This window comes from Trachypithecus francoisi, unplaced genomic scaffold (genome assembly GCF_009764315.1).
Source record: "Trachypithecus francoisi isolate TF-2019V2 unplaced genomic scaffold, Tfra_2.0 Lachesis_group2, whole genome shotgun sequence".
Classification (NCBI taxonomy): domain Eukaryota; kingdom Metazoa; phylum Chordata; class Mammalia; order Primates; family Cercopithecidae; genus Trachypithecus; species Trachypithecus francoisi.
The window spans coordinates 88,797,883-88,812,445 of NW_022681465.1; the positions used below are offsets into that span (position 1 = coordinate 88,797,883).

General features: G+C 39.8%; 1 long non-coding RNA gene across 1 annotated transcript; it reads right to left on the bottom strand.

Moving 5' to 3' along the window:
- Positions 1-1,629: 1,629 nt before the first annotated feature.
- LOC117065153 lies at positions 1,630-7,063 on the bottom strand. Its single transcript, XR_004429837.1, has 3 exons — positions 6,916-7,063; positions 6,420-6,499; positions 1,630-2,045 (listed from the first exon to the last, which is right to left on the bottom strand). It is a non-coding gene; the product is annotated as an uncharacterized LOC117065153 (long non-coding RNA).
- Between the last annotated feature and the right edge of the window lie 7,500 nt (positions 7,064-14,563).

The following is a 14,563-nucleotide window of genomic DNA, read 5'->3' on the forward strand; positions in this document are numbered from 1 at the left end:
TGGACTTTGGCTTTCTTTTTATTTCCTTGTTGCTGTAATATATTCCTTTTCTGTGATATGCCGTGTGCATCATTAGACATTTGGCAATAGCAGAGATGTCAGAACGTTTGCTGAGCAAGTTTGGGAATAAAGATGGGGATGGAGAAAGAAGGAGGAGATGAAGTTGAGCTTTAGGAGAAAGGAGAGGAAGAGAAAGGGAAGGAGAGAGAGGTGTGTCCCTGGGCCCTCAGCATAGTTGAGGAGGGGTGTTCAGATCCTGTACTGTTCCCTTGCTTGCAGCTGCCAGGCAGATGGCTATAATCTGAACACTGACCTACTTAGGGTGTTCTCTGCATTGGCTTCCCTCCCAACCCCTTCTATCACACGTGTTCATTTTCCTGGCTGAGCATTTGGGATTTTCCTATTGACATGGTTCTTTCAGCTCAGCTTTCATTCCCTCGGTTGTTTTCACTTCTAAGGGCATTTCCTTAGAGAGACATTTTATTATACCAGTGCAGCAGCCTTTCTTAAATGGAACTCTTACACTAGAAATGTTGGAGATGATTGTTCGGGACAATGTACCGTGGGTGGTCAGCCTCCCTGGGGAAGGTTGGATCTCAAGGCACAGGAATTGGCAGGGATTCGAGAGAGCAGCAGACGAGAATTCCCAAGGAAGTCTGGCTGCTGGGTGTCCCAGGGCTTTATCAGACATGCTTGCCCTGAAATACCTTCTGAAATGACCTTGACCCCTACATCCTTTTTCTGGTAAAGACTATGTGACATAAAAGAGGACTTGATTTGAAGAGTTTTTTATGGACGTTCTCTCTGTTAATGTAATTCCAATTTCCTTTACCATAGGGGATGTGGTTTCAACTCTGAATCTGTCTTTGTTTACCTTCAGATAGAATTCATGGAATTGATTTGCAGAGAAACTATATTTTATGTTTCTAGGCCTGAAGACACCTTAATTTACTTGGAAGGTGTTTCCTCTCCAGCAGGGTTCTCTCTGCCCACTTCTCCTCTTCTTTAAATTTCTGTGGTTGGGTCTATGTCTCTGTGAGCTTGGAGGAAGACTAATATGTTCCACCTGTCTGGTTCATGAACATCCCTTTAATGACGGCAGGAGGAAATACTGCTTATGGACCTGCCCCTAACAGTTACAGCTTCCAAGGCAAGAGTACAACTGGAGATGCACATACTATATGTCTAAATATTTAAAACTATAAACCAAACTGCATCCAAAGCCTGGCCAGCTTCTTGCTAAAGATTCCTATAGTCTATTTCCCAGGTCCAGCTGCTGGTGCTCTAGAAGCTAAAGCAGAGTGTTTCACTGGAGACCAGGCTGCTCACATGAGCTGAGCAGTAGTCCGGCTTTACTGGGGTAGGGCAAGACAATCAGTGCCCAGAACTCCTGGTTGGCCTCTGGAGCTGTCCAAACTCATAAAGGGAACCACAGACCAAGTCAAGTGCCCTGAGAGCTGGGAAGGGTGCATTTCCTTCCAAAATACCTCATTAAAAAAATAGTAATCTGGGATTTCAAGTGATTCTAAGCACCTCCCAAGATGATACCACTGGAGCAGAAAATAAAACAGAGAAAGGGTATGCAGGTATTTGGCAATATAATTCTGTCCAGACACATATGCTACATGATTTTTTTTTTTTTCAACGTTAGGCAAATGCAAGGGCAGAGGCCATGGTTCTCAGTCCTCCTTTCCTTCGATCCAGCACAGTCATGCCACAGAGCTCACGGTCCCTAGCTCCATCTGGCCTGAGGGCACTCAGTGGCCCATTCCTCTTTAATTTTCATTCACTCAATCAATGATCACACTTTCAAAAAACTTTCTTATGAGACTAAACAAGAAGAAACAAAATCTTTGTGCTTTGGTGTTTGTAGTTGGGTGTTCTTTTAAAGCAGAAGGCCCTGCCCAGAGGCTCTTTGACCAGGTTGTGAGAGGGGTATTGGCTACTTCAGATGCGATCCTTCACGGAGATCAGCCACCCCAAGCCAGCCTCTGAGCCAGCACACTTCTCTTCTCTCTCCATCTCCTCCCAATCATCTGTGGCAGCTGCAGAAAGACATTAGGGATGTGTATTTTATGTTTTCTCTCTGGTTTCTAGTTTCTGTTTACTCGGGGCATGTTTATGACTATCTTTCATAAATAATACACATTTATTTATATGAATCACGTGTATTTATTTATATGTATGCATATATACATATTATTTATTATATTATTATTTATTTAATACTATGACCATCATTAATAAATAATATATAATGACTGTGTTCTATTATAAATAATATTTAATGCTTACCACGCATAGTACCACATACACATTATTTCATTGAATCAGCCCAGCAATCCTATAAAATAGGTTCTGTTTTTAGATTTAATTTGCAAATAAGAAAAATGAGTTCCGAGGAGGCAAATTTACGTGGTCAAAATCACACAGTGAATAGGAGCTGGGGTGGGGAATTAAATCTAGGCCATATGAGCCAAGAGGCCACCACGTCTCACCCAGGTGTGACCAATACTGTGTCCTACTATTCAGTCTTGTGTTTCTGTCTGTATGTGGTTCTCACAGTATCTGAGGCTTATCCATGAGATTCCAAATGAAATAAACAACACCCCCATGGAAGGCAGAATGATGCTACTCCCCCAGAAAAGATGTCCAAATTTCAATTGTCCTAACCTGTGAATATGTTACCTTACATGGCACAATGGATTTTTCAGGTGTGATTAAGTTAGGCATGTTGATATGGGATTATTCAGGTGCGTTCAATGTAATCACAAGTTTCTTACAAGTGAGAGAGGAAGTGGGAGAGTCAGAGGAGGAGATGTGAAGGCTGAAGCAAAGGTTGGAGTGATGTAACTGCTGGCTTTGAAGGGAGGAGAGAGTCATGAACCCAGGGATGCAGGTGGCCTCTAGAAGGCAGAAAAGGCAAGGAAACAGATGCATCTAGAGCCTCCTGAAGAAACAGCCTTGTAGACACCTTGATTTTTGGCTCAGTAGAACCCTTTTCAGATTCCTGACCTCCAGAACTGTAAGCTAATATACCTGTGTTGCTTTAAGTCACTAAATTGTGGTAATTATTTGCAAGAGCAATAGGAAACTCATGGGGTCTCCTTGCCACACATCTTAATTACCTGTTGCCTACTTGGCAAACTAAGGCAGGAACAGAAAAGCAAATACACATGTTCTCACTTATAAGTGAGAGCTAAACGATGAGAACCAATGGGCACAAAGAGGGGAACAACAGATGCTGGGGCCTCCTTGAGGGAGGATAGTAGGAGGAGGGAGAGCATCAGGAAAAGTAACTATCATTTACTATGCTATGCTTAGTACCTGGGTGCAAAAAATCTGTACACCAAATCCCTGTGACATGAGTATACCTACATAACAAACCTGCACATGTAACTCTGAGTCCAAAATGAAAGTTAAAAAAGTACCACCTTAGTGTAAAGATAAAATATATTTCAGAAATTATTAATTCAAAGAGAAAAGAAAAAAGAAATCATAGCCTCAATTCCACTGCTCTTGGGATGCTTTTTAAAACTTTTCTGATGAGCTCATATCATCTCCCAATTCCCAGTAACACACACTGTAGCCTCAGTTTTTGGACTTAGATTTTGCGAAGTCCCAATATGCTCTCCAGTATTTTAGTGGAGAAGAGAGCCTCTGTTCTGTGGAGGTGCCAGTAAGCCAGGCAGACAGGCATCTGTGTAAGAGGCCCAGGTGACAGGCCGGGTTGGTGGCTTCTGAGGGACTTGCCTTAACTGGGAAAACTGATTAGTTGACTGCATACAACTCTCTGTCTTGAATCGCTTCATGCCATGCTTAGCCTTGAGTCAAGTCTCCATAAAGCATTTCACGTGTGTTGCAGCTGTACTACAGGCTTTCTTATTATTAGCTTTCCTCTGGGATGCTCAACTGCAGAGAGAATCCAAGATACTTTTCCCGCAAGAAGCAAGGCTCGGCCATAAGGATTTCAAAATGAAATTCCTTTATGATATGAATACATCTCACTGTGCGAATTAACCCTAGGATTTGGGGATTTGCAATAAAAGAATCAAGGAACTCAGGAGCTTGATGAAACTGAGGACTGTTAACCCCAGAAACACATAGAGGCAGCCTCTCTGCAGTCAGCTAACAAGTGGGTCATTGCTCCCACTTTACCCTGACGAGGACCCAGTTACCTCTTCCATAAAGTACTGACTGCAACAGTTGAATTGCGCGTACATTGTTGGCTATGTCTTTCTGTTATCATTAGGTGTTCAATAGCTGCTAAATATCTGTATGCGTAAGAATATGCATAACCTGTTTGATTGCTATAAAAAAGAAGCAATTTTACAAGCTGCATTTCTTGTAATGAGCTTACACTTCTTTTGAAATACCATGACCTTCTCCATAATGTGACAACTGGCCTCTTTTAAGATAAAAAGAGTCGGTAATGACTAGTGAGAGTAGACCAGATCTGGAGAGTACATGCTACACACTCAAGTCTCAGCAGCTCCATCTAAAACACAAAGCAGGACCAGTTTTTCAAAGCAATCACAAAGATGGCTTAAGCCTGGGAAACATTTTGGTTATTTGCGTAATATTTTGAAATTCTAACTTTTAAGCTAAAACCAAACAGGTTTTCATGGGTAGCCTAGTAGTCAGGACTCTGTAATAAACCAATTGTCTACTGCTTCGACTTCAAATGGAGGTATATCAAATCATCATGTTGTACACATTAAATATACACAATCTTTGTCAGTTAGATATTTTAACAAAAAAAGCTGAAACTTTTAGCAGCTCCAAAATATTTTCTTTTTAAAGAGGAGGAATTGGAAAATATAGTAAATGAGGGTTGAGTTGATGGGAGTGGATGATTGCTTTGGAACTAGTGGTGATTGTGGAAAATGCACTGACCGACTGAAGGTGATATCTGAGGTGGGAAGGGGTGCCCAACAAGAGGGAACAGAGATGTGGAAGGAAGTCAGAAAGTGACAAGTCCACCAGTGGACAATGCTGTCCCTGGGATCCCAGTTGTGGAAGTATTGATGTCCTGGGAACTGTTTAGAAAGAAGAAAGAAGCAATAGCTCTGTTCATTTTTTAAAAATTTCCTCTCCCATAAATACTTACCACATTAGCTGGTTAGAAAATGCAAGATGATTCAAAAGAGAATTGAAAAAATAAAAGAAAATTTTACTCAGGGAGTAGCTTTTATATAAACAAGTAATAAAATCTAATTTGTGAAGAAACAGTTAAGTCTATAACCTCACAGATGCTCAAGACGCATTCCTCATGTCACAGCACCCATCAGTTCTGTGGTCTAATTCATCCTGGACTCTTTACAGGGCATCATATTTGTATGCACACCCCATATGGGGGATTAGAGAAACCACCAGAAGTCAGTTTCATTATTCTCTTTTCTAGTTGTCATTTTATTATTCCAGCCAAGGACATGGAATGTCTTGGTAGGTTGGACAGATGTACATATGGACTCATATATATTGACTGAGAGACACAATGTGTCCCTGTCTGTAATTTCCAAGAAAGTATTGTGATGAGATTATTCAAATCATTTGGCAAATATAAGAAGGGGAAGTTCCATCATAAATCCAGGAGCAAAGACTGGATCATTTTTTCCTGGAACTGTCTGTACTTGAAGAATTAAAAAACATAATGTTGACCCGACTTGAGCACTTTTATCTAAAACTCAAGAGTTTTATATAGTGTCAACCTACTTTATATAATTTCCATGGAATTAGTTTTCCTTCTCAATTTAAAGTGCTCAGTCTCTTTTGTCTTTAAATTGAAGCCTAGCAATGAAGAGTTCATTATTTCTTAGTTTTATTAGATTTGGATTTTTAAATAGGTAGTCCTGTTAGTCTTTCTAGAAATACTGTACAGAGTGTTTCTTTATACCATTCTTCTTTATTTCCTGGAATAAATCAAATATAGCTACATATGTAATATTTTATTATACTATTTATAGCAATGTGTAATGGGTTAATATTAAAATAATTGGTGGAAATGCTGTAGATTTTCCTTTGGAAGAGGATGACTTCTCCAAGTTATCTATACTCTTAAGTCTTGTTGGATTCATATAAGGTTACTTAAGCATATTCCCTGGAATGGCTTGATATTTCATCACATTTTAAAGCATGTGTTTCTTTTCTAAAGTTGTAAACCTTAATATTTCTGGGTCTGGAAATAAAAATTTCAAATGGCAAACATTTCTCACATTTTCAAAGAGAACAGATTCCACCAATGTGAGTGGTTGAAACTTTAAAAGTTCCAAGCAAATGTTCACTTTCAACTGAAATTCTATTCCATATGCCTAAGGAAATCCATGTGAAGCATATTACTCTCAGGCCACAGTCATTCTTCTCCGGGTACAGGTCCTCAATCTAAAAGCCTGGGAAATGTGCCCCATTGAACAACTTACCTATATTAATCGTTGGATGATGCTGTAGGTTCTTACTGCAGTGAGCAAGACCTCCTGCCACTCCTTAACACTCAAGTTACCTGAAAGATAATATACAGTTGACTCCATGCTACCCACACATAGCCCGATCTCTCTCTCTAGCATGCCACTAAGTACAAGGCTACCCTGCTGTGGATCACATTAATTCTTGGGCTTCTGCTTTGTCTTTCTTTTTGCTGGTGACAATTTCTTTCTCTTAGCCTAGTGTTACCTGCTCCCCTCAGACATTTAGAGTCTGAAAAGAAAGAATCCTGAATTTCAATTTTGATTTTCTCTGATCCAGCTTCATCAGCAATCCATATTCTTTATGCTTTGCTGCCCCTACATAGTCTACTGATTCCAAACTACATCTGGTTCTCATCTGGATAATGCCTTGTTTTTACCATTTTTTGAGAAAATGTAGCTGCTAAACACAGAATGAAGAGGACTGCAACATTCCCTTCAAAGTGTAACTCACCTCTGTCTAGAAGTCTTCTGTGATACTACCGGTCCAGAAGTCATAACACTGGCTCTCTCTTGGGTCCATTATAATTTATCACAGCCCTAACCGCCCTCCCCCACCTGCAAAATTGTTTGGAATAGGCTTCTCAGTCCTCTAAAAATAATCACACATTAGTGTTCCAGGAGCTGTTAGAACCACCTTAATTAGGCCGGGTGCAGTGGCTCATGCCTGTATTCCCAGCGCTTTGGGAGGCTGAAACAGATCACTTGAGGCCAAGAGTTGGAGACCAGCCTGGTCAACATAACCTATCTCTAAAAAAAAAAAAAAGAACCACCTTGATTAGATTACCTTCATGAGACCCTGAATGGCTTTATGAAAATAAAGCCTGTGTACACAAGAGCACCAGCTCCTGCTCCAATGAGCACCAGCTCCTGCTCCAACAGTCACCAGCAAAGCTGGTTGTTCTTTCTCAGAGGTCATTGCATCATGGAATTTATCACTAGAAATTTTATGTACTTCCTAATATCACTTGTACAGTTGTCTTCATTTTAATTAATTTTTTTTACATACTTATATCTTGTATTCTCATCCAGAGCAATCTGATGAGAACAAACACATTGCTTACTATTCTTTAGTATTCTTAATCTTCTTAGCATAGAGTATATTAATCACAAATAATGAAACAATGGTCATGAAGATAAACATACTGCCTCTCTCTCCACCTCAGCACCTTTATGCTGTGATTTTGAATATGTTGAATTACTCCTCCATGTAAGTGCTGTGTTTGCTTTCTGGTTAACTTGGGGTGTCTTCTTCTCTGCCTCTCATCTGCCAGTCCCAACTGTTTTACATTAGCAGACAATTCTGTCTAGATGTCTTTTTTGAGTTGCAGAAAAGAGGACTATAGCCTCTATCTCTACCTTCTTGCTGTGCCAGGTATATACCAACCAATGTCTTTCTGGACCCTGAAACAACATTTTGAATCTGGAACTCATTACGTTTTCTTCCCAAAGGAAACATTTGAGGGGCAACTCAGCTGTTGGTCTTACTTTACCTGGTGGGATGATCCTTCACCACCAAAGAACTTGAGCCTTTGTGCTCTGTCTATATGAAATTATAGTTTCTTTGGTTAATTTTATCTCTGAACATAGTTATGTAAGTGGTACTCCAGGAGATTTTCTAGACCTTATCCATATTCATTCTTGTCTCCATAATGAAGCAGCAAACTTCTTTATTGTCAGGATCAGTTATTTATGCCAATAGTAATTTCCTTTTATGCCAGTTTGTGCACTGGTAGGGGAGCTAAAAATGGCCAGGGGATGGTTTTAGTTTTCAATGAAATGAAATAATCTTTATGTTCACTTGTAGAAGTATTCCTCCTCTGACTAAGATTTAGGAAACGATGGCCCATAGGCCTGTCACCTGTTTTTGTAAATAAATGTTTTATTGGAACATAGTCACATTTATTTATTTACATATTGCCTATGGCCATTTCCAAGCTATAGTGGCAGAGTGATTGTGACAGAGACTGCATGCCCTGCAGTGCCTAAAATGGTTACTATCCAGCCCTTTGCAGAAAAATGTTGCCAACTTCTGCTTTAAACTATCAGAGTGCAGAGCTATGGGGATGATAAATACAATTGCAAGGGAGTCATTAGCTGTAATAATGAGGGGTATTTCCCCAACTTCTACTTTTCCCTTGCAAGGTCCATGTATTCCAGTCACGGGAAAACACCATTTCTTGCTCACTGGATCAGTGTATGTACTGCATCCTGGGGGACAGCACCCCAACCTTTCAAGAGTTGTTTCCTAAGTGGTATTGTGGCTGATTCTTCAGTACAACATTCCATTCTTCTTTAAGACCAGTTACTTCAGGGTGATATGGTACCTGACTAGACACTGAAGCTCTTTAATGTCCAACCCTCTGACCTGCATTTTTTACTGTAATGTGAGTTCTTGCTAGGCAGCAATAGTAGCAAGCAAGATTGGCAGAGAAGGCAAATTCAAATCCGCTTTTAATTCCAGTGCTTCATCCATAATGGAAAAGGTGCAATGTAATCAACATGCCATCAGGGCTCTGGCTGGCTCCTCTGGGGTATGTCACTTTTTCAGGGCTTAGGGCTGGTTGCTTATGTTAGCAAAGCGGGCACTCCGCCGTGGAAGCAGCCAGAGTAGCCTTGGGCTGTGTGAGCCTGTGGTGTAGGTCCTCTGCATATTCTGCCCTCTTCTGTGGAGGCTTCTTTATTTATGAACTCGCTGCTCAGGCACTTGAACATCTGGGAAAGAAGACTGACAATCCTGCAGTAGGTCAATGTGATTATTTAGTCTCTTCTACAGTAAGGGCTGTTGAGAATGCATTCACATTAGATATGAATACTCCTTCCTTTTCTGAGTTCTCCTTCATGTCTCCCCCTTAAGTTTCTTTGTCAATCATCCTCAATTTTATTGCTCTTATTTGTTAGCCACTGCCCTGGAATGAGTGTAAATTTTTACCTCAAAGTTAAAGTGGTAAAAAAAACCCTGCTCTGATTGCAGACCTGCCTGCTAGGATGACCCCCTTCTCTGCTCTCCTGACCTATTCCTGTGGCCGGTTTGAACACTGCAGAGCCCGTTTCTGGTTGCTGGCAGCTCTCTGTAAGTCTGGCTCGCTTTTTTTTTTTTTTTTTTTTTTAAGCTCTTTAGACAACTGATTATAGGCAACTCCTCATGAAGTTGCATGTGTGAATTTAAATATGAATACCCTGCACCATTTACAAGGGTAACTGTATACTACAGGCATATGTTTCAGAGATTGACGGATACTGGTTCTAAGTTAACATTAATTCCTGGAAACATACACTACCCCGTGACCTACCAGTAAAAAATGGGGACTTACGTGGGTTAGGTGTGAGCAATCTGTCTGTGCAACTTATTTATACCTTCAGAATTGACTCAGTCTCAACCTGAATATAGTACTACCTGATTATGGAGTGCTGCCGGCATGGTAGTTTTTATGGCTAGGTGAACCAGTTTTTAATAAGTAGTTCAGGTTGCAAGTTACATGTTAAGATGACATATTCAGTCTCTATCTATATGCAACAGCAATTCAAGAACTTGTTTTGTTTGTTTGTTTTCTTTTGTTTTTGGGACAGAGTCTTGCTCTGTTGCCCAGGCTGGAGTGCAGTGGCACAGTCTTGGCTCACTGCAACCTCTGCCTCTCAAGTTCAATCGATTCTCCTGCCTCAGCCTTCTGAGTAGCTGAGATTACAGGTGGGTGCCACCACGTCTGGCTAATTTTTATATTTTTAGTAGAGACGGGGTTTCACCATTTTGGTCAGGCTGGTTTCGAACTCCTGACCTTGTGATCCACCCACTTCCACCTCCCAAAGTGCTGGGATTACAGGCGTGAGACACCGCACCCGGCCCAAGAACTCGTTCTTAAGAGAAGTAGAGTTGTTTGTTGAAACAGGTAATGTGTTGCTTTAAAGCCATAGGGCAGTACTCCCCAAACTTTTTGGTACCACGATTTTGTGGAAGACAATTTTTCCATGGATTGGGAGGTAGGGGGTGGTTTCGGGATGACCCAATCACTTTACATTTATTGTGCACTTTATTTCTATTATTATGGCATTGTAATGTATAATGAAATGATTATACAACTTACCATAATGTAGAGTCAGTGGGAGTTCTGAGCTTATTTTTCTGCAACTAGATGGTCCCATCTGGGGGTAATGGGAATCACTGACAGATGATCAGGAACTAGATTCTCATAAGGAGCTAAGGAGCATGCAACCGAGATCGCTTACAGGCGCAGTTCACAACAGGGTTCACCTTCCTACGAATCGAATGCTGCCGCTGATCTGACAGGAGGTGGAGCTCAGGTGAAAATATGAGCGATGGAGAGCAGCTGTAAATACAGATGAAGCTTCGCTAGCCCACCGCTCACCTCCTGCAGTGCAGCCGGGTTCCTAACAGGCCACAGAGTAGTACTGTGGCCCATGGTTTGGGGACCCCTGCCCTAAGGGATGCTGCTGAACTCCTGCCCTAGGGGATGCTTCCCAACTCTATTGAGTAACTCCACCTACCACAGAATTGTTGAGAAATTTTGTATTTGCTGGGTTGTAAGGGTGAAGTTGCAGAATGGCTTTCAAGGTAGCCTAAATCCATTGGAGAAATTATCACTCAAAGGTGATAGCATCTTGTTATTTGGAGCATATGGTCTAAAAATATATCCTAATCTCCATTCTCCTCCCTCAAAAAAAAAAGTTTCCTGAAGTAAAACTCTTGTTTGTATTTTTGTGAGATTTATCCCTTGCACTCTTAGTAAGATTTGCTAAGGTTACGTAATGCATTCTGCTCTATAGATTCCAAAATATTGATGTAAACCACTGTGATGTCCTCTGGCATTATGAGACAGTCACTGAACACTGAATTGTACTACAGAATTGGGCAATTGTCTTAAAACTGCAGCAAGATGGTAAAGTTATCTATGTCCATACAGGGTAAAAGCAAATTACTAAAAAGTTATTTTTTTTATCTCAGAGAAAAACTGTTAACCATGTTAATAGTTACAGGGAATTTACTTATTTGCTTCAATAAGTAGCAAATAAAATCTATGTATGGAATAATAGCCACATTTTGAATTACCACCAGATTTAGCTTACAAGATACCTCTTATATTTTTCCAGACTTATCCATTGTTTGCACGACTGCAAATAAAGACCCTGCTTTGCTCTGTCCTTTAGTGTGCTGACCTCTAAGAACTGTATCACCTGGCTTCCCTTGATCTCTGGCTTCTTACTGGTTTAGACCGATGGGAGACCCCAGTGAAGTTGTTGGGGAGTGAAGGAGGGGAGAGGTCAGGGTTTTTATTTTCTCTTCTTTGTTTTTCTTTTGCCAGGGTCCTGGCTGGGACTGTATTCCTTTATGGCCATAGCTCCTCTTCCTTGACATTCTTACTGGGCTATGATCATACCTCTTCTTTTTCTTAACCCTTCAAACTTAGTGATAATAATGGATTCTTGCTGTTGTTAGCCCTGGATGTCTCATCATACCTTATTGATTCCTTAATCCTGTCTAGACCTCTGTAAACAGTCTGTAATTAAATTTTCTTCAGTTAAAACCTTCTGAGTATTCTCTATTTTACATACAAGGATCCTAACTGTTAAAATTAGCTTTTTGTTTTCAGGACCTTCCATTAGGTAAGGCTGTTGTAGGTGCGCAACCAAATGATAAAGCTTTCATCATACAAGGAAAAAGAGGCTGCTTTGGCTTCAAAGGGGCAGAGCTGGATGTTTGGGATCTCCAGGTTCTCAATTTCTCCTAAATAGCCACTCTGGTTCTTGGGATCTCAATCTTTTCCATCTTTGCCTTACATTTAAAATGAAAGTCCTAGTGAATCTGTGAATTCAATCAATGAAGTTTGTTTTTGAGGTACTCAGTCCTATGTCTCTAAGAGATAAAAGATTCTTTTAGCTTAGTGTATGCTTTGAGATATGTGTAGGAATTTAACTTTGTTATACTCTCTTTTAAGCTGGCTGGAGTCAGTGAAGGCAGCCATCCATCCTTCAACATGAAATTACTCATATCCTTTATACTGTTCAATGACAGTGAAAGCTTCTTTCCCCACAGCCTTGACCCCCAAAAGTGTTTTATTTTAAGTGATCCCAGGAGATATTTTAATGAGCAATTTCTCTCCTGTTTGCCATGAGCTATAAGATTCCCCTTTGAATGGTAGTAGGTTTTTTTTTTTTTAAAACTGCGTTAGCCTGAATTGAGCCAGATGACCAAACCTAGAATTGCTCAATTCTTTAAGGGTCTGTTATCTACAATTCCATTCCCTGGTACCAAAATATGTTTAATTGCATGCAGCAGAAATTGCCTTTAGATAGCTTAGGCAGGAAAAAATAGTTTTGAAAGAATAGTGAATAGCTCACAGATTCCATTCTTGGGAAATGGACAGAAACTGAAAAGAAAATTAGCTTAAGTTGTGCCAAGGCAATAGTCTGTTTAGGACTCTATTACGGGACCACGCCATTGTCACTGATGAGTTCCTGTGTCACAAAATGCATGAGTAATTTCTGAACAGTTCTTGCAAATTTGCATCACTTTGTCAGATTCTAAGTATTGAAAAGCTCAGAATAGAGTATCTGATAGGCTGAGCCTAAGTTCTAGCTGATAATGAACGAGTATAACTCAGGAGCTTGCCTCCCATCAAGGTTCACATGAAAGGGAATTAAAGGAAATTCTTGTTCAATAAAAAGAGCATTAAGTTGCTGGTTAGCTAAAAATCAAGACAAAAACAAAAATAAATCATTCAGTATCTACTATATTCATCCTACATACTTGACCCTATGAATGGAAAGAATTCCTTTGTGGGGGCAGTATTTGAGGAGCAGTCAAGCAGACTGGCTACAGATTTTGGCTACAGTGACTCAAATATGAAAGTAATGAGTAAGTGTTACTGAGATCAGGTAAAAATAAAGACTTAAGAAAGCATTTTTAATTATCAGGGATACATAATAGTAATACGTTTTTATGGGGTACATGTAATATTTTGATACAAGCATTTAATGTATAACGATCAAATCAGAGTAATTGAGGTATCTATCACCTCAAGCAGTTATCATTTCTTTGTGTCAGGAACATTCCAATTCCACTCTTTTAGTTATTTTGAGATATACGATAAATTACCGTTAACTATATTGCATGTTCTCACTCATGTGTGGAAGCTAGAAAACACTGAACTCATGGAGATAGTAGAATGATGGTTACCAGCAGCTGGGAAGGGTGGTAGGAAGGAGTGCAGATAAAGAGGGGATGGTTAGTGAGTACAAAGATACAGTTAGATAGAAGGAATAAGATCTGGAGTTTGGTAGCACAAGAATTTTCTTTTTAATTGGTATTTTACCATCTTTTTCATTGATGAAATTTCCTTTCTCTACATCAACTTTTGTTTCTCTGAGTCCATCAAAATTTTAAAATTGTACATTTTGTCTTTATTTTACTGCTTATAATTTCTTCCATTTTGATAAAATTGACTAATTTAGCCAAAGATATAATGTTTTGATTCTCATCATTGAATAAATGCCATTTTTATAAAAAATAAGGATGTGTTCTACATTTCTTCTGACATTTTACCAACTCATTATCTAGAAATCATAGATTTCACATGTAATGAGCTCTTAAATTACCAGAGTAATTCAAGATTTATTTAAAAACTTGATATTTCTGTGGAAAACTTCCATTATGAATACGGTGTGCTGCCTTAGAAGATCCCAGCATTTCCACCAAAGAACATTACTTTGTCTTTACTGGTGAGGCCAGCTTTTCCTTTGACAGCCAACTATGGAAAAAAAAATAAACAATGTTGAGTAGCTACATTATTTTTCATGGCAAAAATCACAATTACTTTTGCACCAACCTAGTATTTCTCTGCTACAAGAAAGGCTGACATTCAGGGACATTTGAGTGGGTCACAGAGAATATGCGGTGTGAGAAGGAGCCATGTTAAAATATCATATTGGTGTCTGGCTTTGCCTATTCCCTCTTGACTTATAAAATGGCTAAGAAAAGCTTTTCTGAACTGGAATACACCCACAAAGGGGACATGAGCAGAAGGTTTTATCCTTCTTGCTGGGTCAGCTTTGTTTCTGCTCCTTTTGAAACAGACAGGGTCATTTAG